We start from the raw sequence: 24,904 nt of genomic DNA on the forward strand, positions 1-24,904 counted from the left end.
CAGACACCTGAGTGACAGCTGGTGCCGGAGGACATTGCTTCCCAGCTTGGTGATAATGCTTCGTCGGATGCCAAGGAGTGACGGGGGACAGTCTTCGGGGCCAAAGATATCATTACAAACATCAAACTGGTTGATATGCTCTGACCAGAGCGCTTCCTCTCTCTCCTCTAATGGAATGTCTGTCCCATTTAACATGATGTGTCTGTTATGGTGCCTCTAATTAAAGACTTGTGAGGAAGATAAAAAAGTCATTATGTCTCACCTTAGGAAGCACTCGAATTACTTAAGGGTTTCTGTGGAAGGCCCTAGGGAGCATCTGTCTTCTCAGACTTGGCAGATGCGCCAGTCTTCTAGACTGTTCTGCACAGCATAACCAAGGTACAGATGGTTAGAAGCTTTAAGCGCCTCTGTCAGCAGCACTCCTGGGCCCTAAAAAGAACTAAGAGACAAGGATCAAGGGCCATCAATCTCTAGTCCCTGTGGAAAGATCAGGCATGTTACTCCCGGCAGCAGGGGACTGGAGACACTGTGTAGGGTGTGGGAAAGACAGAGGGAGAGGGGACAAAGCTGGACGGAGGAGCCGGACAGGGTGAGAGCTCATCATCGTCTTTGACTCCTTCCCCCAGGGGTGACACAGATGTCCAGTAGGCAGCAGAATAGATTTGGGAGTCAGGCTGGGGTGGGGGGGGAGGCGGAGTAGGACTCGGGGCATGAGGTAGGAGGCTGCTGGGAGAGTTCCAGAGACGAGAGGTGGGAGCCGAGATCAGCAGTGAAGTAAGAACTGGTTGTCTCTTCATTCGCCTCAAAACTCTCTGTGAGCCCCATCTCTACGGGTTATCAGCAAATGTTCACAAAGGGAAGGGAGCTCTGTTTTATTTCCTGTCATGCAAATTATATCACAGGCTATGCTTTCTCTTAAATTAAAACTCTAGGGGAACAAGGCACCCTAGGCCCATGAAGGCACAGTGCATTAGAAGTCAGACATTCTCAGGAGGGTAGATTTTGAGGTCTAGGCTTGCCTGGGCTATACAAGAAAAACCCTATCTCCCAACCCAATCCCCCCCAACCTCCCAAAAAATATCTTAAATAAATAAACCCAAGGTATTTTGAGAATGTATTAAGGGTGGGGGTGTCCCTTTGGAGCCTTGCTTTGGAGGCTCCTCAGTGATAATGCATAGCATTGCTTATGAATTACTCTTTGGTTGGCCATTTAGAAATGGGTCGTATTGTGACTATAATTTTGATACTACGAGAGGCCTCTGGCTTGACAGACTACAGCGCTGGTTTCGATGGTTCTTTGAGTCCTAATAATCAACTGTTATGGACGCCCCAGCTCCATCTCCCCGTATACTGCATTGACTTGGCTATTGTTTTTCTTCAGTACCAAGTTAAAAGGGTAGCACTTAGGCAAATATCTCTTCTTTTTGAGATTCAGAGATGCATCGTCTTTTGTTGGCCCCCTGTATTGCCACAGCATGCATCTCCTCTGCGTTTCCAGGGTGTTTCTTGGGCGTTCGCCTAACCCTCTCTGAGCACCTCTGAGTCTCTGTCTTGTCCCAGCCACTGATTCAGCATAGCGTCTGAGCTAGCGTGTTTTGCAAGAGAGATGAGAAAAGACTGAGGCTTAGAACAGATGGTTCCTGTGCTACAAAGGATTGCACGGCCATTGTAGTGACTATGGGAGTGTGGATGAGGGGGAAAAGCAAGGTGTAGGCGCAGAGGCACAGCCTGTAACACCAACACTGACAAACAGAGGCAGGAAGAGGTTCAAGGCCAGCCGTGGCTATGGAGAGAGCTCAGGTTGGCCTGCATTACCTGAGACTTTGTTTAAAAGAATGAATGGAGAGGGAAGAGATGAGAGGAAAAAAGAATAGAAAGGAAGGAAAGAGGAGGAGGAAGGGGGAAGGGAAGACAGAAAGAGAAACATAATGGCATCACTTCTAATATTATCCGTTTAATGGTCTTTAATGACGTCATGGTGATACTACTCATCTACTTTGGTTCATGTGTGTATGTGTGTGTGCCTCCATGTGTGCGTGTTCATGTACATGTGTGTGTGCATGCATGTAATTAAAGTGAGATGGTATAGTTTCACAGCCCAAACACGCATTTAACACATTTCAGAGCTATTAAAATTCTTGCCAGGCATGGTGGCGCATGCCTTTAATCCCAGCACTCGGGAGGCAGAGGCAGGCGGAGCACTGTGAGTTCGAGGACAGCCTGGTCTACAAAGTGAGTCCAGGACAGCCAAGGCTACACAGAGAAACCCTGTCTCAATAAATAAACCGAAAGTGAAACAGCTATTTTAGTTTTGTCCTAGGAAGAATGACTGTCTAATTTGGGTTTCTTGATTGACCTTCGTTAGGACACCCTTCTCAGATTGAATTCTCTGAGTTCTCACAGGGGCCTGAGTCATTGACCTCAAGGTTGCCAGGCGAACAGGTGCGCACTGTGAATGAATCACCCAGTACAGATTTTTTTTTTCCTGTCAAAATCCCCAGCAGCTTGGCATTCATTTCCTGAGCCCATCTCCCCCTCTCTCTGCCTTAGCCATGGATGCTCACGTCTTGCCCTTCCTGCTCTCTGCCTCCTGAAAGATGTGTGTGCTTTGAATCACCCTGCTCCACATCGCCAGCTCCCACCTGTCAGATCCTGTCTTTTAAGTCCGGGGTGTTTTTCCAACTGACAAGTCTTTCATTAGTTTCCCTCTCCCAGGGGTTATAACTCCTTGTCATCTGGTCATCCCAGCCAATCTCCACAAGACGATCGTATCGGGCAGATCATTAATAAAGATGAAATGCCCGAGTAACACCTAAGTGAGCTCCCGGCCCCACCCCGCGCTCCACCCTGTGTCAGTTTCATCCCTTTGCCTCACGACACAGTGTTTCCTAATTTCAGCTCACGTGACCCACCAGTGACTTCACAAGCTGGACTCTGCCATCAGAGTCCCCTGCAGGGCCTACATCCCTCACCACAGCACCTCCCTCGAGGTGGCCTGGATGATTTGCTACAAAAGGACACCATAGGGTTCAGGCACCTTCTTGGGTTAGCACAATATGGGGCCTTGAGATAGGAAGAAGGTCAGGGAGAGATCTCTGTAAATGTTGCAGGGTGACCATTGCTTCTTTATATAATGATCCTCCATTCAAATCCCCTCCACCCTTTCAGCCCTAGGGATGGCAACAGCCCTATTGGATATCACCCGGGGTTCCATCTACCCTCCCTGTGGCTTCGCTACACCCTGGCTGCTCTTCTAAGACATCCTTTAAATCCTCCTGAACTGAGCCAGCACCAACATGCCCTCAGCTCTTTGCTAAGAATCTGATAGATACCCCACTGAGTATGACCAGCCCCGGGCTAATGCCACTACAGGGCTGGGCTGGCCACCACACCTGCCACCTCTGCTACCAGACACTCAACAGTTCTGCCAAAAACCCTTGGGGCACCCAGCCTCCCCTCCTTTCAGACCCACAAAGATTCGGCGATTTTGGAGTTCGTACACTTGTTAATATAAAAGGGCTTTGAAATTCTCCTGGCAAGAGCTGCTTTCGATGTTCCAGTATTTTCCATGTATTCATTTAACAAATATTTGTTGAACTCCTCCCATGTGCCAGACACTGCGCTAGACAGCAAGCACACATCTGTAGGCAAAGCAGGCTCAAGCAGGGCTGTGGAAAGCAGGAGAAAGTGCCGAGCCAGGGGGTGAATTGTTCTACAGGACGACGGCCTCCTGCAGCACTGGGCCTGGGGTGTGTGGTCCTGATGGAGGCTGTGCCAATTCCTACTGGGGGCTCATCTTCACTGCGTCACGATATCCTAAAAGAACTTCTGTATAAGAATACACAAAAGGCACCCGGTGTGGTGGCACAGGCCTTTAATCCCAGCACTTGGGAGGCAGAGGCAGGGGGATCTTTGTGAGTTCAAGGCCAGCCTGGTCTACAAAGCAAGTCCAGGACAGCCAAGGCTACACAGAGAAACTCTGCCTTGGAAAAAAAAATACACAAAAGTAATACTGCCCCCCAAAGGGAAGCTTAGTGAGTGGGAAGAACCAGCCTTCTTTCCATCAGCTTCAGGAACTAAGAGGTCCACCACCGGCTGTGGCAGGCCTGGAACTGTTGATACCTCATGTCCCCTGCTCTCTGCCTACCATCTTTCTATGCCTGTCGTCTGCTTGCACTTGATCTGCCCTACCTGTTAGACAAGATGTGTGTTTCCCAAGACACCTGCAGCAGCCTTTGCTCCCCTTTCTGCATTCAGACACGGGCTCCATCCCACCCATGTCTGGATGCTGGGCCTTGGACCCCGCTACCTCCAAGGGCGTTCTCGCTGCAGCTGTAACGGGGTGTTCTTCCTACCCTCCCCGATCTGTGACTCCTCCTGATGAGACTGCCTTGAGGACATCCTTTGGCATCCTGTTCTTGGTTCTGGTTCCTGAAAGCTCAACTCCCAGAGAGGCCCTGGGCATCACCTCTCCTCTTGCCCATCCCTAAACTCAAGGTTCCTTTTCAGCCAATGCCTTACGGACGCCGTGGAGAAGTGGGCATGGTGGCACATGCCTTTAAATCCCAGCACTCAGGAGGCAGAGGCAGGTTGATAGCTGAGAGTTCGAGGCCAGCCTAGTCTACAAAGTGAGTGCAGGACAGCCAAGGCTACACAGAGAAACCTTATCTCAAAAAACAAGAAGAACAAGAAGGAGGAGGAGGAGGAGGAGGAAGAAGAGGAAGAAGAAGGAGAAAGAAGGAGAAGCCGCCATGGAGAGCCACTTTCTTCCCTTCCCTCCCTTTGCAGGGTCTCTCCTTCCTTACCTTGACAGACTCCACCCCCCCACTTCAGTCTACCCAGCAAGACCTAAAGGCATTTCTTATTTTGAAAATAGGCATTTGGGGATAGGAAAATGTCTCAGTGGGAAAGCACCTACTGTGAAAGGAAGAGGGCCTGAGTTCAAATCCCTAGCACCTACATAAAAGCTGGACATGGCCACTGAGCCTGTAAGCCCAGTACTGGGAGCCAGAGCCAGGCCGATCTCAGGAGCTTCCTAGGCAGCTAGCTAGCCTAGCCAAAATGGTGAGCTTCAGTTCAGTGACAGACCCTGCCTTTAAAAAAAGAAAAAAAAAAAAAAAAAAAAAACAAGGCTAGAGAGTTGACTTAGTGGTTAAGGGCACTGGCTGTTCTTCCCGAGGTCCTGAGTTCAATTCCCAGCAACCACATGGTGGCTCATAACCATTTATAATGTGATATAATGCCCTCTTCTTGTGTGGAGGCGTACATGCAGGCAGAGCACTGTAAACATAATAAATAAATAAATAAATCTTTTTAAAAAAATAAACAAAACCAACGAAAGGTAGAGAATGATTGAAGACACCCCAGATACTCCTCTGTACCCAGCCTGTGCTCATAGGAAAGCATACCCACATGTGTGTACAACACACACACACATACACATAATTTTTTTAAAGAAAGGAAATGAGATATTTCCCTGATGATTTGATACAATTAGGATAACATTTGAAATTCAGTGTGTCTAATATAGTGATGGTTAAAATTATAGTAATAGTAGTAGCAGTAGTAATAACAATAGTCACAGTGTCTTCACTATGGGTGGGTCCCACTACAGGTGGGAACTGTACTGAGAGTTTTGTATAAGTGTGTCAGCTTTCCATTACTGTAACACAATACCTAAGAAAAGCTCATTTTGGTTTACAGCTTTAAAGGTTTTTTAATCCACAGCCAGGGACCCACTGCAGCACAGGGCCTTCATAAATAATATTAAGAGTAGTCGGGAAGGAAGCCCTTGTGTCATAGCTGGGAGCAAAAGAGAAGAAACAGTTGTCCTCATCCTCTTTTTGTTTTTTTGAGACAGGGTTTCTCTGTGTAGCCTTGGCTGTCCTGGCCTCACTTTGTAGACCAGGCTGGCCTCGAACTCACAGCGATCCACCTGCCACTGCCTCCCAAGTGCTGAGATTAAAGGTGTGCGCCACCACCGCCTGGCTCCTGAACCTCCTTAATGGCAGTCCTTATGACCTGAGGCCCCACTTCTTAATGGTTGTACCCCGGTCCAGTAGGATCAAGGCTTTTATACGGGCATTCTTGGGTACATTCCAGATCTGAATGTAGCAGCTAAAGTCTATGTTTGCAGCTGACAAAACTGAGACAGATGCTGTGCTTTCTGGTCGCAGCCACAGAGCTGCCAATAATTCTATCCCAGATTCCAACTTCGCTTCACTGGGAGTGTAGCTTGTTCTAGCGTGCCTCAAAGGAGCAGTTGCCGGCTATGAAACGCCCCCACCAGCTTGGAAGGTTAACTTCTCACATAAGGAATGTCCACAGTAAACAAAGCCATCCCTGGTCACTGGTGGCAGAAGACTCAACAGGTAAAAAAAAAAAAAACCTCTTGCTCTCTCTTCTCTGCTGCTCCTGCACTGGGTGTGGCAGTGGGTGGGGATCTGCCAAGCTACCTCTTCACTCTGTTGATCCATGGGTGGGTCCTCCTCTCTGGCTAGAGAGATGTGTCTCCTGATAGCTCCACCACAGAAGCAAGAGTAAATATGTGTTCACACGTGACCAGGATTGGAACTCCTGACCAATACAGCCTCATGTACAGATGGAAGAAGGTAATATACCCAGTTAAATTGAGCCATGAGTGATGAATTCTTCCAACAACACACGTATAGAACATTATTAATGTGCTAAGTAAGGAACAAGAGACAGGCGGGCATGGTGGCACACACCTTTAATCCCATCACTTTGGAGGCAGAGGCAGATGAATCTCTGAGTTCAAGGCCCCGCCTGGTCTACAAAGCAAGCCCAGGACAGCCAGGACTACTAAAGAAACCCTGTCTCAGGAAGGGGGGAAAAAGGAACAAGGTACAGAGCAGTTTCTTCAAGGAAGAAAGAATAAAACTTTCCAAGTGTCCCTGGGGTAAACTATAGCCTCTTCCTACCCTCATTCTCCACCCCACTGGCTTGGGATATGACTGTATAGAATGCTTTGGTGCACTGTGATGGCTGATTTTAGTTCTCAGCTTGATGAGCTCTGCAGTCACCAGGGTGATGGGCCTCTAGGCAGTCCTGTGGGGATTATCTTGTCTAGGTTAGCTGAGGTGGGAAGACACATCTCCTCTGGGTGGCTCCATTCCCTGGGCTGGGATCCTGGACTGTATGCAAAGGAGAAAATGAACTGAAAACAATCATCCATCGTTCTCTGATTCCTGCTTGTGTGTGAGGTGGTGACCAGCTGCTTCAAGCTCACGCTGTCTTGACTGTCACACCATGGTCAAGTAGACCCCTGGGCCCTTTCTCCCTTAAGTTTCTTGTCAGAGCATCTTGTCACAGCAAGACATTAAGATGCCCACAGTATGTGGGTGGAAATAACAATATGCCAGTTTCAGGTGAATCCTTGATGAGGTGTGGCAAATATTAGCCAGCTTCCGTGACCTTCTCTCCAACACGAGAATACTGCTCACCAATGGGGGCGTCCCCCAAGCCTGGGTCTCTAAATAAGAAGCTATGAAGGCATAGCCTTGAGTTGCAGAACACAACCCGCAACGCTCACAGGCATGTGAACAAATAGTATCTATTTGTCATGGAAGGCCACTAGAGTTTTGCGCTTGTTTGTTACAGAGATCATCACAACAAGAGCTGACTGACCCATTCCCACACAGAGCTCCCTACTGAACCTATCCTGGGATGCTAATGAGGTTTTAGTGCCTAACAGGGAACACCTGCTCATAAGAGGCTCTCCTCACTCTGAATAAACAGTACATCGCACACAAGGATGCTTTTTGAATTGAATTATTATTCCTGTATGCCATCTATTTCTCTGATCCACCTGAGATATTTTTCTTGACTGCTGGTTGAGTGGAGGGAGCTGTCCGAACAGAGCTTAATTAATCCGTATGTCACATACTGTGCCTGCAGAAATCCTGGATTCCAATGCTCTTAACCTAAGCTGGTTCTAAGGGCAAGCCTTTGTGTACACACGGTTGGAAGTGATAAATTAGCTTAGTGTCTCTAACCCAAGGCCAAATCAGGAAGACTACGTGTGACTCCCAACCCCTCAGCTCCCAACTCCTTTCTGGAGGCATCTGGTACACTGAGGAAGGTCAATTGTCAGCTTCCTGGTTCTTCCCACGTACCACGCACCGGGAACCAGAAGAGCTAAGGCAGATTCTATCAACTCGATACACTGCCACCTCCTCGGAAAGTAAACAGCAAGGTGTCCTGGGAGGTGGCTCTGTGACAGAGCACTTGCCCAAGCTTGCATAAGTCCCTGGTTCCATCACTAACACTGGGGGCTTGAGGGGACAACAAAGGTAACACTGAGAGAGGTGCCAAAGGTTAGCCAGAGGTGAGCTGGAGAGAAAAAAACAAAAAACAAAAAAAAAACAAAAACAAAAAAAAAGCCTGCATCTGGCAGAGGTGGAGAGTGTGGGGGACATTTCAAAAAGCGGGAGAAATGGTGCAGAGGCTGGGCTGGGGGAGTATGACATGTGGAGGGGAGATACAGAAGAAAGGACAGGCGAGGACCCGTGTGGACAAGCTCTGATGCTGGCTGCTGCATCCTATCGGGAAATGGCTGAAGCTCTTTACGTGCATGTCCTTGAACTCCTCCATGTCCATGTCCACAAACTCTCTTACATCTACACCCATGAACTTCCTCATCCACGGTCACAAACTCTATCCCGTTCATATTCACAAATTATTACTCTATCCGTGTTCACAAATCTGCACTCGGGCATGAAAAAAACCCATCGCAGCCAAGTTCACGAACCCTGTCCCATCACTTGGCCCACGATCTGAAGCTGTCTGAAAATGCAGTCATAAAAGCGTCTACCTAACCCGAATCACTCCAAAGTAAAAGCCACCAGTGGCAAGTGTCTATGACAACAAGATGGTTGCCGAGATGGCAAACAAAAGAGAGAGAACTCGGAAACAGCCCGAGGGCTCGGAGGAAAGAACTGCTCAGCAACCCCACAGCTGCCGCCATTCCATGCAGAAGACTTGATCCTCCCCAGAGCTGGCTGCAGGAGCAGAGAAACAGCACAACGGCCGATCTTGAGTCTGGCCGTGGAGTCCTGCCTCCAGGAAGGAGCACCCCACAACTGCTTAGAGAAGCCAGTGCCCTGCACGCCACACCCTCTACCTCACTTCTACTTCTTGGCGAGGCTGCACCTGGCCTCTGGCCTCACCTGCCCCACCCGGTTACACCCATGATTCCAACAGCGGCCAGCAAACACAGCACTATCAGCAATAACAAAACAAAAGGAAGAAATTCAAGTCGAGCCAGGTTCCAGCTGTACTGAGCTCCTGCAGCGCCGTCTGCTACCTCCAGCCTTCTGCTTCCCAAAGCTCAGCTGAAGGACTAGATCGTATATGACTTCTCACGGGGCCAGAAGGGTACCTTGTCCTTTCTGGGTCTGTGCCCGGCACCCCTGGCCTCAATGGCAAAACAGGTCCAAGAGTGACTGCAGCTTGAAGCTCAGAACAGAGCAGTCTTCCATTAGGCTCACACAGCTAGGGATAGAGTGGTTAGCTACCTGATTAGAGCAAGGCCTTTCCTGGCGGGTCTGGTTTATATGCCATGAATCGACCTAATTTCCAAAGTATACCTTCTTTTGGTTGGTGCCCGTCTGGTGGATCCACCCCAGGCTAGGATGTGGCAAGCCATAGGTTTGCTGTCTTCTACATCGGCTGAAACGGAACACTAGGTCTGGGGTATACAGAATTACCCAGACTTGCTTTGCAATCCCTTCTCCGGGGTCACACATGCAAGGCCAGGGAAAAGCCTTCCTGAAAGCCAGGGCGGGAGCTAAGGCAGGGCGCTCAACAGGCATGGAGACCCAGAGACTAGCAGACGGGCCTGGCATACTTCTAAGCATCCATGCAGAGCCTAGCAGTGATGGGGAGAGAGAGGAGCCATTTCTGGACCAAAACCCAGAGAGAACACTGGCTGAAGGCTGGTGGGAATTCGGGAATAAGTATCAAAATGTCACTTTTTTCAGGACCGTTTTTTTCCCCCTAGTTCTTTGGAGGAATACAGCCCACAACTCTTTCAGATTTTTCCAAGAAAGAAAAGCAGCCCTCAGCCACCACTGAACAAAGGTCACCATCTACTGGGTTCAGGAGCCCATCAGAGAGATACATGACAAAGTGTGACTCAAACAGTCTGCTTTATTGTCACCCTGACCCTGGGTCAGAAGCCGGAGATAAGTGTGACTCCAGGCTCCTCCTGCCTCGGGGCCTCAGGAACAGTGAGTGAGCCTCACACCGACTGGCCATTCTGGTTCATCAAGATGAAATTGTTTCTCGTCGGCAGCCACACCCAGTGCCCCGCCTGAAGGAGCAGGTAGGCAGCACCCAGCCTGCTTTGACCCTTGCACAAAGGGTCCAGAGCCATTCTGAGCTCATGTCTGCAGCTCTAGCCAAAAAGCAAGACTTCCAGGGCCCCCCCAGGTTGTTCTCACAGAGGCTTCCAGCCCCTCTCCTTTCCTCTCTTCTGAAGACCAGCCTACAACCAAGCCGCACATTCGATTCCGGCGTCACTCACCCACACAGATTACGGCAAACTCAGCTGAAATGGCAAGGTTCCGGAAGGCTTTAGGACTTGTTGAGAAACAGGTTGATAACTGTTCCTTTCTCCCCCCGCCCCTCTTTTCTTTTTTTAACCTCTGCTTGCATTCAGACTCTAAAGAAATCAGCCCCCATTAAATTAAAGGTTGTTTTCTCAGACAAGCCTGATGTTCATTAGCATAAGATGAGAGGTTTAAGCAAGTACTGAGTAATTAGGCGGGGACAACTGCACGGGCCTTATTATAATCAGCATCCAGGCCCACCTGCCACCCCCTCCTCCTCTCCTATCCAGCAGGCAGGAAAGCCCCAAGCCACGCCGCTCACATGCCTGCCTGTGATCTCATGCTTAAGAACTTGAGATCAACGTAGGAATGCTTAATTTGTCAAATAAATAGGAAAGAAATTGGCGTTTTGTGAATTTGGGTGAACCGAATGCTCTTCAATTAACATTTTATATAACACTGATTTAGAGGCAGGCCCGGAATATTTGTCTTTCTTTTCATGCCAGGAACCATTTCTTGTGGCTGCTTCATTAAGAAGTAGGGGTCGGGCCGGGCGTGGTGGCGCACGCCTTTAATCCCAGCACTCGGGAGGCAGAGGCAGGTGGATCGCTGTGAGTTCGAGGCCAGCCTGGACTACAAAGTGAGTCCAGGACAGCCAAGGCTACACAGAGAGACTCTGTCTCGAAAAACCAAAAAAAAAAAAAAAAAAAAAAAAAAAAGAAGTAGGGGTCTAAAATCAACTGAAGTGCTGCTGGTGGGGTGTGGGGTGTGGCGTGGGGCATGTGGGTGACCCTGCCCTGGGGAACATATATTGGAGTGAGCAAAGCCAGAGGACACGCTGTACTGCTACGCAAGCTCTTCCTGAGAGCATTCATGTGCTCTCCAAAGTGGGCAGATCGCAGGCATGGACCCGACGTTTAACTGTTATGTTCTGACAGGGTTCTTGGTTGGAGACCTTGCTGGGTGAAAAACCTAGAGGACCCAGAACCTAGAGGACTCTAGGTGCCATTTACTGAGGTCTACTTTTGCTCATTGTCCCTTTCACCAGTTCAGCCTTACTTAATGTATCCCTGACAATTTCGTGGGGGTGGGGGTGTAGGGGTGTGTGATGTGCCTCTACACACAGGCAGTTAATCCCTTGTCCTGGCCACGCTGTTTATCTCCTAAGTGTCCCACACTGAGAGGCTTTCTGTTTTGAGATAGTCACAGGGACACAGTCCAACACCTTTCAGTGATATGAGCAATAGACCCTCAGAGGTATGCCCTGATTAGGAGACAGTGACCTGGAGGTCGATGGTGAGAGGGAGAGTGGTGGATATGCTCAAAATGCTTTAAAAATCCAAATTTTTATAAATTATAAAATATAATTACTGAAATTTTGTTTTAAAAATTATAAAATATTCAAGGTGACAATGCACAGACATAGACACAACACAGAGGAAGGACTAATTTGGAATCATTTTAGAATTTTATAATTTTAGCTGTGTTTTGTGCAGAGAGTTACTTAGACTTGCATGATTAAGCCAATATCTGAATGCACTGCAAGCATGTCATTGTTTGTTTGTTTGTTTGTTTTGTTTTGTTTTTGGAAACACGGTTTCTCTGTGTAACAGCTCTGGCTGTCCTGGACTCCCTTTGTAGACCAGGGTGGCCTCGAACTCACAGAACTCCACTAGCCTCTGCCTCCCAAGAGCTGGGATGACAGGTGTACACCCACCATACTTGGCCCTTAATTTCTTATTATAAGGCTTAACTATCTGTTCTGATTTAGAAGAGAAATGTCCCGTATAGGCTGTATTTGTATTTGAACACTTGATCTCTAGTTACTGGCACTTTTGGGCAAGGGTACAGAATTTTTAGGAGATGTGGCTTTGCTAAAGAAGGTAGCAAGCCCTCCCTCCTCCCCAGGGGGAGGGGGACATTGAGGATTTTCCTCGTCTTTACTTCCTGCTCGTCCTGTATGCTTTGTGTGTGTGACTAAGATGCAATCTCTTGATTGTCTGCTCTGGCTGCCAGGTGCCATGCACCCCACACCATTATGGTCTCTCGTCCTCTGGAGCCATAACCTAAAACAAACTCTTTCCTTTATAAATTGCTTTTTGTTGTGACATTTCATCACAGCAACAGAAATGTAACTAATACAACATACACACAGGATTTAAAGGCGACTCTCAGCAATAATCTTCGGGGTGTTTACAAGTTGTTAGTTGTGGTTGTTGTTGAGTTTGGTAGTTTATTGGGTTTTTGTTTCGCTTTGTTTTTCAAGACAGGGTCTCTCTGTGTAGCCTTGGCTGTCCTGGACTCACTTTGTAGACCAGGCTGGCCTCGAACTCACAGCGATCCACCTGCCTCTGCCTCCCAAGTGCTGGGATTAAAGGTATGTGCCACCATGCCTGGCTTGGTAGTTTAAAGAACATGAGAATTCAACCAATTTGAAACACAAATGGGAATTCTTTCTTTGTTTGTTTTTTAAGACAGGGTTTCTCTGTATAGTCTTGGCTGTCCTGGAACTTGCTCTGTAGACCAGGCTGGTCTCGAACTCACAATGATCCACCTGCATCTACCTCCCAAGTGCTGGGATTAAAGGCATGAGCCACCACTGCCTGGCCAGTGGCAGATGACTGTTAGGAGAACATTGAGTCTTCTCTGGGACAGTCAGACCAGACATGAGCTGCTTGACTGGAGAGTGTGCAGGCATCAGCTCAGGAATATTCGGTTATTAATATGTCTGTTATTCGCCTGGTCATTGTCGTCTCACAGCCTTACTCCCTTCACCTGCTAACCTGGGCTCAGTCCTGAAAGCCTCTAGCCTTCGTACAATTGAATCTAGGTCTAGAACGTTTTCAACTCTGAGACTTACTGGTGAATTAACTCGCCCTTTCTAGCTTTTTTTTTTTTAACTCTAGCTGGCTGTTTCAACTTAGCTGTTCTAGCGGGGCGTGGTGGTGCACGCCTTTAGTCCCAGCATTTGGGAGGCAGAGGCAGGTGGATCGCTGTGAGTTCAAGGCCAGTCTGGTCTACAAAGAGAGTCCAGGACAGGCAGGCTACACAGAGAAACCTTGTCTTGAAAAAAAATTAACTTAGCTGTTCTGGTTCAAACTCCTCTCCAAGCTGCCTGATTCAAACTTGCTCCTCTCAGCGTCTGACTGAATTGCTCTGCTTGGCTTCTAGCAATCTGTTCTAATCTTTTGGCTTTTTGCTATTCTCTGCCTTCAACTGCCTCTGCTGACCTACCCTGAACTCAGCCTGGACCAAACTCCGACCTTGATGCTTCTTTCTACAAACTAACTTTAATCTTCTTGTTTGGGATTGATTAAAGGTGTGTGCTAAGGGCGTGTCTATATTCCAGCCAGAGGTATTACAGGTGTGTGTTAAGGGCATGTCTGTATTCCAGGCAGAGTAGCCACGCTGCTGAATTAAAATTCCTCTACAGTCAGCAATTTATGTAAGATGTGTGTCTGACCACGCCAAGGTACAGGATGGCTACTCACAGTGAAGGGTGGATGGTTAGGATGGACACTCACTGTGGGAAGTTGGGACAGGTGGATGGGATTTCACACATACACAGATGCATCAGTGGTATGAATTACTTACCTGCTGTGGAAAACACAAGCCCACAAACTAATGACTCTATCTGCTCTGTATAGGAAATGAACAAAAATGGCCAGCTGTTGACTGTAGCTAGTAGAGGAGGGGGGCAGGGTGAATTGGTCTCGCACCTATGGTCCTTGCTTTTTCACTCATTTCTTAGGCCATCACAGCTGCCACCAGAGTCAGCTAGTATGCAATGCGCACACATAAGGTTGAAGAGAGACCAGCAAGAGGGTAGGAGACACGGGGTCACAAAGAAGCCCGGTGCCCTGGGTAACAGGTTCCTGGAAGTCCTTTTGCATATGGCAACTTTGAAGGGCTGAGAAGCGAGCATTCTAGAAAGAAGAGTGCAGAATATAAAGCAGGGCATGGGCTGGGGAGCAGGGCCAGCGTGTTTCAGAAACAGCGAAGGTCAGAGTGGCAGGAAACAAGACCATGAAGGGAGAGCAAGTAAAGCCTGGAAGGCACTAGACCTTTCTGGTCGAACTGAAGGATTTAGGAAAGCCCTGGAAGGTTTTGAGCAGAGAATGGTGTGACTGGCCTGACCTTTCCTTACCTTCATTTTTGAATACTGAGGAGAGACCGTTCAGATCAGAAGTAGTGACGGGCACTGGGGATTGAGGCAGCTGCTGCTGCTGCTCAACTGTCTGAACAAGAGAGAGCAAAGGCTAAAAGCGGGCTAGCAGTGGCTGAGGTGACGGGAGGGGAGTAGCTTGATTCAGAATCTTGTCAGAAGTACAGTGGGTGAATAGGGGGTAGAGTTTGTAAGAAAGGGAAGTGTGAGATGACAGCTAGCTAATGTGAACACGTGGAGGTTGGATCTGGCATTTGCTTAGGTAGGCCATTAGGAGAGAAGCAGGTGGTGTTCTGGGCAAGGACAAGGGTTTGGTGTGGAGTGGCTAACGTGTAAGAAGCACACCAGCCATCCACAGGGAGATGTTAAGGCAGCTGAGGTGAAGTTCCAAGGACAGGGAGAGACATGATGAACACCTGAGATGCCACTTCTGGAGAACCTGCAGGTGCCTGGCTGCAAATCCAGGAAGCTGGAGAGGGAGGACTCAACCCCAGGGACCTAGAAAGCACCAGAACATCGTGCTAAGATTAATCTTTGTTTTGTTTTGTTTGAGACAGGGTTTCTCTGTGTAGCCTTGGCCTGGACTCACTTTGTAGACCGGGCTGGCTTCGAACTCACAGAGATTTGCCTGCCTCTGCCCCCGCCCCCACCCCCGAGTGCTGGGATTACAGGCATGGGCCACTGTGCCCAGCTGGTGCCAAGGTTATTCTTGAGATTGGAAGTTTACTGATGTTTGCGCCATGAGTTTTGAGTCTTCCCTGAGCTCTGTCACTCAGTCTTCGAATCCTCTCTCTTCAAATGTCTGGTCTATGCTGGTGCCACCGCCTCATCTTAGAAGAAGCTTGTGGTTTATCTGGGTCATCAGGGTCACAGGTAGAAAGGGATTTCCCGACTCCTCCTCTGGGTCTCCTCTGTATTTAGACCTTTGAGATGCCTCTAGGGCAGGGCTTGAGGCTATGGAAGGACTCAGTGCACTTGAAAGGAAAGAAGAGCCTGGGGAGTGGCAGGCCAGAGACAGACGCTACAGAATCAACATTGGTTCCTCCAATTCATTTTTAGCCATCTGTCCCCCCAGTGTGATCAATTTAGGAAACAGGCTTTAGGCTGTGATTAGGCCAGGGGGGTGGAGGCCCCTTGAAAGGGGTTAGAGCCCTTATTATCCTCTTCTTTTCCCAGTCCTTTTTTTTTTTATTATTATTATTAATTCTTATTTTATATGCATTGGTGTTTTGCTTGTATATTCATCTGTGTAAGGGTGCCGGATCCCCTGGAACTGGAATTACACACAGTTGTGAGCTGCCATTGGGGTCCTGGGAAATGAACCCTGGTCCTCTGGAAGAACAGCCAGTGTTCTTAACCTTTGAGCCATCTCCCCAGCCCTCCCATTTGTTTTTGTGTCTGTCTTGTGTGCCTGTATATGTGTGTGCATATTTGTTTGTGTGGGGGGCACACATGTGTGAGTATGTGTTCACACATAAAAGTGTATACATGCAAAGGCTCAAGGCTGATGTTTGGAAATTATCCTCAATTGCTCTTCTAGCTCATTCACTGGGAGTGTGGGGGGGTGGGGGATGGGGGAGATGGAGGTGGGGTGGGGTGGGGGTGGGGGGTTGGGGTGGGGGGTGGGGAGCTGTCTCTCTGGCAAGCCCAGAGGTTGCAACTGGGACTAGTCTCTCTAGCCAGCTTGCTCAAGGGATCCTCTGTCTCTACTTTCTAAAGCTAGAATTACAGCTAGCCCCGCCCCCCCCACCCCCATACACACAGAAACCCAGCATTTACATCTGGAGATTAGAACTGATTCTCATTTCCTAGCAAACCACATGGTAGCTCACAACCATCTATACTGGGATCTGATGCCCTCTTCTGGCTTGCAGGTGTGCATGTAGTAGAACACTCATATACACAAAATACAGACATAAGTAAGGTTTTGTTTTTGTTTTGGTTTTGTTTTGGTTTTTGGAGACAGGGTTTTTCTGTGTAGCCTTGGCTGTCCTGGACTCCCTTTGTAGACCAGGCTGACCTGAAACTCACAGCGATCCACCTGCCTCTGCCTCCCAGGTGCAAAGAAGTTGTTGTTGTTGTTGTTGTTGTTATAATGTATGAAAGGAAATTCTTAAAGCAGCCCACCCCACACAGTCCCTGTGCACAGAACTAATCTGACACAATAAACATAGACTCAGAGAATATGGCATAATGTGAGTCTTCTGGCCCATTCTCCCCTCCTACGGCATCAGAACCAGTCTGAACAAGTTTCAAGGAAGGCAGTGGGTGGGTGGGGTTGGTTTCAACCTCGTTTCTGGCAGGATGAAGAATGCCAATGATCAGTTTGCATTTTCTTGCTCAAATCTGAGCTGGTTCCAAACAAGACTTCTAGAAACTTCTCTGCCTGCATTAAGTACAGAATGAGGTCAGAGAGTAATAACATACAGATAGTAGTGTCTGTAAGAAAAGGAGACATTTTAAGTTGACCCTGGCGGCATCTTTCTGCAATCCCAGAAGCCGAAAGGTTGAAACAGGAGGGTCCTGGCTTGACTCTGGCCTGGGCTACATAGGGAGACCCTGTGGAAAAGAGAAGTGAGAAGAGGAAAAGGAGGAGGAGGAGGAGGGAAAGAGAAAGAAAACGCCTAAACTCTCAGGGAGTGCAAAGCATCCTATACTGGATCCAAATTGCATCCTGCTGAGCCTGCAACCACCCAGACCTTGCACAAACAAGGGAACTGTTATATCAAACACTGAAAGGCCCAGGAAAAGCCTCTCTAAGGAGCGAAGGAAGCTGCCAGAGCCCCTCCCTCACACCAGAGGAGAGCAAGTGGGGCCTCAATGCCCGGCTGCTGACAGAGCTCTCCTGATTCCTCAGTTTTCTCACTATCAACCCACACAACAGCCATTGGACCTCCACCACCCAAATAAACACAGGGCTCAATTATGTGTCTAATAGTTAACACAGGGTGTAAATGCCATGGGTCACATGGGTTAATTCAGAAAGAAAACAAATGCAATCATGCCATTAATCATTGACTGGCGATCTTAACTCCCACGATAGGCTGAACACTGGGACTTTCTTCACAAGAACAGCCATAAAAGAGGGTGGCCCCTGTGGGGCTCCTGGCAGCTCTCTAATCAGAGGAGATTTCAGGGGCCATGGATTTCCCACTGGCAATTAAGCTTCAGGGGCTAAATCAACTCGCAGACCTGGCATATTTCCCTAAGCCCTATATTCAATAATTCTATAGATTGGAAGTACACTACACAAAGGCAGCTGATTCTTGCTGCTGCAAAGCAAGGGCACGGAAGTTCACATTCCCCTTGGCAGGCCGAGGCAGGGCACCTTGGCAACGTGGTGGAGTCTGGTTTCAATTCCCCACATCTGCGCCCCGAGGACTCTGTTCTCCAGGGGAATGGTTGGCAGCAGGAAGGCCCCTCTGTGATTGATTTATTAATTCCAATATCTTACTTACAACTTTACAGACAAAACCAGTTCCATGGACTGGTGACTCAAATCTCCTATAGCTTGACATCTTGTTGACCTTGTAAACCTCAACCCTAAAGCACTTAGCTTTTGGTCCTTATGTGAAGAGATAGGTTGGCTGTAGGCACTGGGGGTGGGGGGAGTGGGGTAGAAATAGTGGCTGTGCTTTTAAAACAACAAAGCAAAACAAACAAACCCTGAACTAAAATTGCCTTTTTCTCCAGACCTCAAAACAGATGGGAAGGGCTGCCTTTTAAAAAGAGGAGAGGAGAGGGCTGGGGAGATGGCTCAGCCTTTAAAGGCTAGGCTCACCACCAAACAGAAGGGGCTGGGCACGTAGCTTGGTTTGTAGAGTGCATCACCAGCACCCATTAAGTTCTGAGTTCGGTTCCCCGAACCTCAGAAACGAGGCACCGTGGCATACACCTGTTATCTGAGCAGTTGGTAGAGTTACAAGGGTCTGGAGTTCAAAGTCATCCTTTGCTCTATGACAAATCTGAGGCCTACCACGTAGGGGAGAGGGTTGGGCTACACCCCAAGGTGTAGCATAGTCCCAAGCACTGAGTAGGGGTTGAGTGACTAGTTGAGGAACCAAGCACGCAAAGCCTGGCCCTTTCTTCAGATCTAAAGCATTTTGGCTGTCCATTTCCAACAGAGTAAAATCTTCCTGCCCACAAGTAAACATTCCAACACAAGCATTGCTTACAGGTGCACACACAGACTCTGCTTCAGGTAGAAGGTGGGAGCATTCACTCCTGCACCTCTCCCAGACTTCTAGAGTCTGTCTGTCCACATATAGTATCTTTTCAGTTTATAAGCTGAGATGGCTTTTCAGACATGTCCGTTTGAATTCACTTTTCCTCTTGAAATATTTCTTGACTCCACTAAGGGAAAAAAAAAAGCGATAAAGCTTCCTAAATCTCTTTAGTAACTGAGCATCCCAAGAGATGGGAGAAATATCAGGTGCTGCTGGGTTTGAGAGGCAGTGGGTTTTTTGAAGAACGATCTTCAGCCATAGCAATAGTGAGTCATCTACCATATTCCCCTGTCTTCCCTTTGTCTCCCCAATAGCAACATCTTCTGTGAGAGTGGGGCCTGTTATCACAAGTAATAAGCCTAGAGTGACGCTTGCCTACCCTCCAAAGTCCAGAGTTCACGTTCGGCAACACGCTTTGGTGATGTTCAGTTGTGGGTGTGGACAAATATGCACTGTCGCATATCTGAGAGTTGGCACCATAGATCATGGGCACCACAAACAGCTCTCCTTAATCCGGGGCAAGCTAAAAGAGCCTCCTGGGAGATGCCAGGAGCACACAGCCCTGCGAGACAGTGGCCCATCTCCAGAGGTCTCAGTTTCTTGTCTGGCTGTCCTTTCCAACTCTTCCTTTAAGTGTTGTTGGCTTCTGCCATCGAGAACCCACAGGGTCAGAGAGATGGCCTGGTGGCTGAAGTGTTTGCTGTGCAAGAGTGGCGACATGAGTTCAGGTTCCAGGAACCTGTGTGTTCTATTTTCATTTTGTTGCTATGATTAAACACCCATCAGAAGCAACTTGGGGAAGAAAGGGTTTGTTTCCCTTGTGTACAGGTCACAATCCACTATTGTGGGAAACTCAGGGAAGGAGCTTGAGGCAAGAGCCATGGAGAAGCACTGTTTGCTGGGTCTCTTCCTGGCCCACTCATTGGCTTATTCTTTTTTCTTTTTCTTTCTTTCTTTCTTTTTTTTTTTTTTCTTTTTTTTGGTTTTTTGAGACAGGGTTTCTCTGTGTAACAGCTCTGGCTGTCCTGGAACTTGCCCTGTAGGCCAGGCTGGCCATGAACTCACAGAGATCCACCTGCCTCTACCTCCCAAGTGCTGGGATTAAAGGCCTGCGCCACCACCATCCAGCCTCATTGGTTCATTCTTAGCTAGCTCTACTATATAGCCCAGGAACACATACCCAGGAGATGGCAATGCTCACATTACCATGGGGCCTCCTATACCAACTAAGACAATCAAGAAAATCCCTCACAGACAAGCTCACCCATAGACCAGGCTGATAAATACTCTCAATTGAGACTCTTCCCCAGGTGGTTCTAGGCTAAGTCAAATTGAGTTAATGTTAATAGGACCTTCTACTCCTTGTCAACTGACACACAAGCTCATCATTTTAAGCCATAACCTTTCATTTTTTGTCACCATGATCTCATTAATATTAAAGCATAAAACACAGCCCAACTTTTTTTTTTGAGACAGGGTTTCTCTGTGTAGCCTTGGCTGTCCTGGACTCACTTTGTAGACCAAGCTGGCCTCGAACTCACAGAGATCCTCCTGCCTCTGCCTCCCGAGTGCTGGGATTAAAGGCGTGCGCCACCACCGCCCAGCCAAAGTCCAACTTTTAAAAGTTCCAAACATTTACAAGCTTCAATATGTTAAAAGTACAAGATATAACTAAAAACTCAAAATTTCTTAATTGTGAGTTCTTGTAAAATCAAAAATAAATTGTGTACTTTTTCATTCCAAAAGGTAAGAACCAGAGCATATGAATAATCATATCAAAGCAAAACCAAAATCCACCACTATAAATCCAAACCCTGTATTACAGCTCAATGGCCATGATTTTGGACTCACTCATGATCCTCTGGACTCCAAAGGGCTTTGGCAGCCCCGGTTCCCCAACTCTGCTCTCCACAGAGCACCCAGCTTGTCTTATATGCTCAGGTTTGCTACGCTCCACATCCCCCCACTGTCCCTGATGGGAAATCGCCCAGGGACCAGGCATCTGCAAGTCTAAAGTCTCCACTGCAGGCTGAACATTCACCAATGGCTTCTCCTAGCTCTCTTCAGGGACTCTGACCCGGTGACATGGTACCAAGCCGCAGCCCCTCTCTATGACCCCATCAGCCTTACGTCTTTCATGCCTTTAAAATAAGTACCATATAGACGACGCACATGTTGCCCAAGTTTGCTGCCAGTCTGAGAAGCAGCTTGTGTGGCCTTGAAGAGACACTTTCCAGATCTCCTGTTGTGCACAGCTGACCAGCAACCACAAACACTTTAAAACAGTGTCACACAAGCGGCCAGTTCTTAATTAACTCCTTGCTCCTCTCTGAAGCCTCACAAGCCTCTTGGCATTACTAGCTTCCAAGCTCTCACAAGAAATGGCCCATTAAGCTCTGCTCGCAATTGATATGTGAGCTCTCAGGTGCTGCTCCAGCCAACATGCCTGCCGCTTGCTGTTGTGCCACGCTGCCATGACGGACAATAACCTCTGAATCTATAAGCCAAATTAAACCTTTTCTTTTATGGATTGTTTTGGTCATGCTGTTTTATCATGGCAATAGAAAAATAAGAAATACAGACATTGGTTTAGTACTAGAAAGTGGATTATTGACATGAAGAACATGACCATATGGGTTTGTATGGGTGTCTGTTGTTTTTTGTTTGTTTGTTCTTAATGTGGAAGAGTTTGGACTTTTGTTGTTTTAAATGAAAATCCCAAACATTCTTTTTTACCAATAAAGACTCAGGAGACAGAGGCTGGGGTGAAAACCTGCTAGCTCAGAGAGGCAGAGAAAGCATCCAGCTGACCTTCCTACTCAGCTCACATCCCAATGGAAAAGGCCCGAAAGGCTCACTAGCTCAGCTAACAGGCCAGGAGGAAAAGGCCAAAAAAACCTAAGGCCAAAGCCTTCCTAGCTCAAAGCCCAAAAACCCACAGCACAGGAGCCAAAGAACTTTAAAGCTAAATAGCTAAAAGCTAAAAGCCCATGAGCTCCTTCTATTTCTACTACACGCTGTCTTAAGTACCCCTCAGCTCAAAGTCCTCCTACTCTTTAATCCCTGCCAGCTGGTTTCTTGCTCTGCTTCTTGACCTAAGAAAGAAAGAAAGAAAGAAAGAAAGAAAGAAAGAAAGAAAGAAAGAAAGAAAGGGGAGGGGGAGCTGGCCACAGTGGTGCATGCCTGTAATTCCAGCACTCGGGAGGCAGAGGCAGGCAGATCTCTGTGAGTTCGAGGCCAGCCTGGTCTACAAAGCAAGTCCAGGACAGCCAAGGCTACACAGAGAAACCCTGTCTTGAAAAGAAAGAAAGTAGGAGGGGGTTGGAAGAAGAAGTGCTTGATGTGAATGAGAGGAGCTATATAAGAGAGTGGGGCCAGGGCTGGAGAAATGGTCCAGTAGTTAAGAGCATCTTCTGATCATGCAGAACCTGAGTTCCATTGCCAGCACCCACTCCAGGTGGCTCACAACCACCTGTGACTCCAGCATCATGGAATCTGATGCCCTCTTCTAACCTCCATGGGCACCTGCACTCATGTGTACCTGCATGCATGTGTGTGTGCACACATACACACAGTTGCACTCGAGCACAATTAAAAGTTTAAAAAGGTTTTCTTTCTTTTTTTTAAGTTTTATTTATTTATTATGTATACAGTGATCTGCCTGCATGAATGACAGAAGAGGGCATCAGATCACATTATAGATGGTTGTGAGCCACCATGTGGTTGCTGGGAATTGAACTCAGGACCTCTGGAAGAGCAGACAGTGCTCGCAACCTCTGAGCCATCTCTCCAGCACCTTTTTGTTTTGTTTTGTTTTTCTTTCTCTTTTTTCCTTTTTTCCAAGACAGGGTTTCTTTGTGTAGTCTTGGCTGTCCGGGACTCACTTTGTAGACCAGGTGGCCTCTAACTCACAGCAATCTGTTGCCTCTGCCTGGGATTACAGGCATGTGCCACCACGCCCAGCTTCTTTTTTCTTTTTTCCTTTTCCCAAGATTAAATGATTATTTAAAAAGCATGCCACACTATAGAAATCAACATCCTCTCCCATACTTCTGTGCATTGGGACTATAGAAATGTCACTGTCCCAACATCTTCAAGTTAACATTCTCAGGTCACAACAGTAAGTCTTCCCAAAGGGGACCTTCTGGAAAAACAAGCTGCTTCCTCGGCTCATAGTTCCTGATTTTTGTAGAATGGACCAGCAATCTATCCAAGAAGTATATATTGCAGAGTAAGGAGGAGACGCACCAGCAAGCCCACAGTTGTTGACGGCCGGAAGATTAGACACAAGCACAAAGGGACGTGTCAACATGCTGGCAAAGAATCCTGTGACAGCTTTGGAATAACTTTTCATTTCAATCACGGTAGAGACCCCATTGCCCAGTGCATAGGGATTGATGAGATAAACCAGTGAATTACAGAGCCACAAAGAAATCATGTCATCTAGGAGGCGAGGAATTAGACCCGCAAAAAAAAAAAAAAAATCCTACGATGCCTTCTTCCCGGTAGATGGTTAATATGGAGCCACACAGTCAACAGTACTTAGAGTCTCTGCCAATAAACTGTACTGTAGACCTCAGAGTGGTCACGTGGAAGGGGTGTGTAACGAGGGTATCAGCAGACGGGGCAATCTTCTCTCGGGTTGTCGCTTTGGTAACTCGGTCGAAGGAGGGCGAGCCTTCCTTTTGTACATTTACAGGTCCTCACTCCTCGGGTTTCTTGCACTCCTGGCCATACTGTAAAACTTTACCATGGACCACAGTTCCACAGGTTCCTGGACACAGTCTTGGAGTTAAGACTGTGAACAAGCCATGATCCCCATCGAGGCTCGCAATGTGCTGAGCATAGCAAGAGAGGCCAGGAAGCTGACACACTTGTCGCCTAAACATATTACATCCTGTTGCTGGAGGAAGAGGCTCATACCCACCTGGATGAGCGCTTTCTCGTACATGAAGGTCTGGGACAGGACGGTGAGACTGGAGCCCAGGAGCGCCTGACTGGCCACGTCTGCCATGATGGGACCTATGGATGCCTTTTTCTTTGTTTTTCTTTTTCTTTTCTTTTTCTTTCTTTCTTTCTTTCTTTTTTTTTTTGTTTGTTTGTTTTGTTTTGTTTTGTTTTTGGTTTGGGGGGGTTTGGTTTTTTGAGACATGGGTTTCTCTGTGTAGCCCTGGCTCTGGCTGTCCTGGAACTCTCTTTGTAGACCAGGCTGGCCTCAAATTCATAGAGATCTGCCTGCCTCTCTACCTCCTGAGTGCTGGGATTAAAGGCTTGTACCACTGTGTCCAGCTTGTTTTTGTTTGTTGGTTTGTTGTTTTGTCTTTTGTTTTTTTTTTTCAACACAGGGGTTTTGTGTGTGTGTGTGTGTGTGTGTGTGTGTGTGTGTGTGTGTGTAGCCCTGGCTGTTTGTAGACCAGGCTACCCTTGAACTCACAGAGATCAACCTGCTTCTCCCTCGCAAGTGCTGATTAAAGGCATGTGTCACCATGCCTGGCAAAAATAAATCTTAAAGAGACAATAGTGGGGGCTGGAGAGATGGCTCAGTGGTTAAGAGCACTGGCTACTCTTCCAGAGGTACTGAGTTCAATTCCTGACAACCACATGGTGGCTCACAACCATTTACAATGTGGTCTGATGCCCTCTTCTGGAATACAAGTGTACATGCAGATAGAGCACTCAGTCATAAAATAAATAAATAAATCATTTTTAAAGAGAGAGAGAGAGAGAATAGTGGGAGAATATGATTGTGTGTGTGTGTGTGTGTGTGTGTGTGTGTGTGTGTGTTTAGTTTTTCAAGGTAGGGTCTCTCTGTGTAGCCTTGGTAGACTCAATTTGTAGACCAGGCTGGCCTCCAACTCACAGTGATCTGCCTGCCTCTGGCTCCCGAGTGCTGGGATTAAAGGCGTGTGCCACCACGCTATAACATAAATGATAAGCCAAAT

General features: G+C 47.7%; 1 pseudogene across 1 annotated transcript; it reads right to left on the reverse strand.

Annotated features, from left to right (window-relative positions):
* Positions 1-23,020: 23,020 nt before the first annotated feature.
* LOC311606895 (mitochondrial carrier homolog 2-like) lies at positions 23,021-23,991 on the reverse strand (annotated as a pseudogene). The gene has a single exon. The product of its transcript is annotated as a mitochondrial carrier homolog 2-like (transcript).
* Between the last annotated feature and the right edge of the window lie 913 nt (positions 23,992-24,904).

This window comes from Acomys minous (assembly GCF_964271855.1).
Source record: "Acomys minous genome assembly, chromosome: 10".
NCBI lineage: Eukaryota > Metazoa > Chordata > Mammalia > Rodentia > Muridae > Acomys > Acomys minous.